Source organism: Vigna radiata, chromosome 1 (assembly GCF_000741045.1).
Source record: "Vigna radiata var. radiata cultivar VC1973A chromosome 1, Vradiata_ver6, whole genome shotgun sequence".
Taxonomy (NCBI): Eukaryota; Viridiplantae; Streptophyta; class Magnoliopsida; order Fabales; family Fabaceae; genus Vigna; species Vigna radiata.
In genome coordinates, this window is record NC_028351.1 from 25,587,015 (window position 1) to 25,591,368 (window position 4,354).

General features: G+C 33.8%; 1 pseudogene; it reads right to left on the reverse strand.

Moving 5' to 3' along the window:
• Positions 1 to 213: 213 nt before the first annotated feature.
• On the reverse strand, positions 214 to 3,479 carry LOC106760073 (annotated as a pseudogene).
• Positions 3,480 to 4,354: the final 875 nt, after the last annotated feature.

Here is a 4,354-nt window from a genome sequence, read left to right on the forward strand (position 1 = left end):
AGAAAAAGAATTCAGCAATGAAAAATACGTAGCATTTTTTAAAATACATAATTACAATTTTTCTATGTTTTTAGTCAATATATAATTAATTTTAGGAGTACAACAACTATTAATAATATATAACCAACACAACAATATATTCAAAATAAAACAAATTTGATAGCTCAAGGGAAATGAAATACTTCGTCACAGTCTTCTATCAACAAAGTAATCAGAAACAAGACACTCATATTACAACTAAACTTGGAATTAAATATCCATAAGGTACATACAACACATTCATATTAGAACTAAACTTTGAATCAAATCTCCCATGCAGTGCAAAGTGATAAAGTGATAAGGTTCTTGCTTAACTTCTTTTGTTTTCAATGAAGGCACAATTGAATTTGAACAAAGTGTACAACAAAACAACCCTAAGTCATGTAACCATTCTCACAAGCCATTGAGGCTTTCCTATTAATAACACACAACATCCCATTCCCATTCCAAATACCATTCCACATCCATATCCTACAGCCACCGCTTTCCATCCAAATCCATATCCATATCCATGTTCTCTCTTGAAGGGCACTGAAGGTGGAGAATGTTCTTCAATGTCCTTGCTGCATTTTTTTGTCAATGGGAACCCACACAACCCAGAGTTTCCCTTATAGGAATCATTGGAAAATGTATTGAATTGTTTTCCTTGAGGTATTTCTCCCACCATATGATTATTGGAAATATTCAGAACTTCAAGAAAGTTCAAATTGGTTAGTTCTGTAGGAATCATACCAGTAAGCATATTTGAGGACAGATATAATGATTCTAAGTTTGTCAAATTTCCCAGGGATTGAGGAATATGACCACTAAGTATGTTATGAGAAAGGTTGGTCGCTTTAAGAGCATGAAGCTCTCCAATCACATTTGGAATCTCTCCTTCAAATCTGTTTTCTGATAAATCAATGGTTACAAAATCTGTCCGAATTTTCTCCATTGTCACAACGATTGATTTTGTTGTTATAGTCAAAGAATCATAACGTAAATCACTTGTGATGTATTCCTCATTTTCATCTTGAACAACAGTCTTCATGGCTTCAAACTTTCTTATGTAGACCTTTGGTATTGGGCCGCTGAAGTTGTTGGAAGAGATATCAAGTATAACTAAATTGGCAAACCCATGTTTGGTCTTTAAATTTTCAATGGGGCCATGAAACTTATTGGCTCGCAAAACCAATAATCTTAAATGTGATAGACCTTGAAGCCAATGAGGAAATGTACCTTCTAATTGATTGTTGGCAAGATCTAAACCCACTAGAGTACTGCAATTGAACATAGATTCTGGAAAAGAACCTTTTAATTGGTTGTCATTGAGATTCAGAATTTTGAGCAGACAGTTCTTTGAAAAGCCACTTGGCAAAGTGCCATGAAGTTTGTTGTGTTGTAGATCCAAAACAGAAAGGAATGATGAGTTAGCAAGGCATTGTGGAATGATGCCCGTCAACTTGTTGTGTGACAAGTTGAGATACCCAATTGAACTTGCATTGCAAATTGAGGAAGAGATGCCACCAGTGATTTTGTTAAAACTAAAATCAAGATAGCTAAGTTGTTGGTTCCATGAAACTTGGTCCAGGGATTGCTCCAATTGGTTGTGAGAGAGGTCCAACATAGATAATGAGCTAATTTTGGGTAACCAATTGGGAATTTTTCCTTTGATTTTGTTATTGGATAAAAAGAGAAGTATTAATATTGGTACTTTTCCTGATAGCTTTGGAAATTCAGTTAAACTCGTAGAAGATAGGTCCAAATTCTCTAACGAGGAAAAAGTACAGTTGACATTGGATTTAAAATTAAGGAAAAACTGATTGGAAAGATTAAGAAATTCCAAATTTTGAAGCTTACAGAAAAGTGGAAAGTGAACATATCCACTTAAGTTGTTTGATGATAGATCTATGTAAGTAAGATTTACAGGACTGAAAATTGTTTCTGAAATATTACCTTGTAGCTTGTTGTAGGACTCCAAGGAATATGATGATTCTGAACTTAGAAGCCCTGTGAACTTATTTGTTGACAAATCTAAATTCAGCAAAGACGGCAAAGAAAAACACCATGAAGGAATTATCCCATTCAGCAAGTTGTTATCTAATGATAAGCTAACTAGATTTGAAAATCCTGTTATATTTTTGGGCAATGGACCTTGTAATTTATTAAAAGAAAATATCAGTTCAGAAAGTTGAGTTAAGTCAAACAATGAAGATGGGATTTTTCCTTCAAAATTGTTCTGCGAAAGATCAAGAGCTGACAATTTGGTTAGCCCGACAAACACGTCTGGGATTTGACCACTGAATTTATTTCTGGAAAGATCCAAGAGAGTGAGATGTTGAAGATTTGAAAGTGTTGATGGTAGCTCACCTCCTAAATTGTTACCACTGAAATACAATTCTTTAAATTTGTTTGCCTGAGGAAAAACATTCGGGATTTCACCACTAAGATTATTACCATGGATATTGAGAAGAGAGAGACGTGGAAGGGTTAGGAGTGAGGATGGGATTGAATCCACAAGAGAGTTATGTGAGAGGAATAATGAAGTAAGGTGTGAGAGGTTTGAGAAGGAGGGAGGGATTGAATCCACAAGAGANTTAGATGAGAGGTCTAGGAAAGTAAGATGTGAGAAGTAAGAGAAAGAGGGAGGAATTGACCCTTGGAAGTTAGAATATGAAAGATCTAAGATATTAAGAGAAGTAGTGCTACAACCAACTTTTGGAAGGTGGGTTTGAAGGAACGGATTATATGAAAGATCGAGGTGTTGAAGATTTGGTAAACAAAAGATACCATATGTCAAGTTTTCTCTTAGCTGAGTAGTCTCTTCCAAGGGCCTTCTTTCCACTAAGAGTGACTAAGGAGGAAGACAAATTGAGAATCTTGATTGAAATTGAAGACATGTCTGTATCATCCAGAACAAGCTCTTTAAGATCTGTTGCATTATGGAGTAGTCTCTTCCAAGGGCCTTCTTTCCACTTTAAACCATAGTTACCAGAAAGATCCAGGGAGGATAATTTGGAAAGGTGTGAGAGTTGGGAAGGAATTTGACCTTGGAAGGAAGAAGTAGATAAGTTAAGGTATGTAAGGCTGGCAAATTTACCAAAGAGAAATGGAAAATGAGATGGATAGAAAAAGTTGAAAGCAAGGTTGAGTGATTGGAGATGAGAAAGAAGGAAAAGTGTACTGTTTGGATGGATTTGGCCAGAAAGGCCACTGCAGGAAAGGTCGAGACCGATCACATGACCGGAGATGGGATGACAGGTTACTCCATCCCAAGAACAACAATCTATCTCATTTTTCCATGTTGCTGTCTTTGGATAATAACAACTATAATCAGTAATAATAGTAAAGGAGTTCTTGAAATGATGCAAGAGAAAGGCGTCATAAGGGTGGCATAAGGAATGAGAAGATGAAAAATGAAAAAGTAAAAAGATAAGGAAGCATCTCATCCATAACTCCATTACTTCTAACTTTCTCAAGTCTGTGTGGTTTGATAGATTGTGTTGAACACTATATATGGGAGATCATAACATAACAGGATGTGCGCAAGTTATGCTTTAATTGTGTCGTGGACCCATCTTCATACTTCAGCAACACATGTCTCACGCAATCAACTTCAATCACACATGTCTCACTTCAACAACACATGTCTCACGCAAACGTTAATTTTCTGACCGTTTACATACTCTGTCAACTTTGACTTTTCTGCTTCGTCTCTTCAATTTTCGCTTTTTATTTTTCTCCGTTTAAAATGTATTTTACAAGCTTTGAGTGAATGATACTGTTAGCAAATACTTGATTTTTATTTTTTTTTATATAAAAAGGATGAAATATTTTATCAAATTTATTGATATCGACAAATTTTTGAAAAAGTACATAAAATAGATAAATCATGTTAACACGATTTTACGATATCAAAAGTTAATGTTTTTTAAACACCACTTCAAACTATCAAAGAGGATGAAACCGTGTTTTAAAATATAATTTTTAAATTTTCTCTGTTTTATATTTTTTATAAAGGTTGTACCGTTTCTACCTATGTTTTTTTTTTCACATTTATATATTCTTTCGATTTTTTCTCTCTCTTTATATTGTTATCTTTCTCTTTTACAGTTCATAATTTTTTAGTTTTTTAAAATTTTTATATAAACTTATCTTTTCATTTTAAATTACTTTTAAGGAAAGAGTAGAAATACTAATTCATTTCTAGAAGTTATTTTATTTTATTTTTGACATTTTTATCAAATAAACTTTTAGTCTATATCAATTGAGTTGCAGTACAAATTAATTAGAATATTCACTACCAGACAAGCAATGAAGGAAATTGTGACTTATT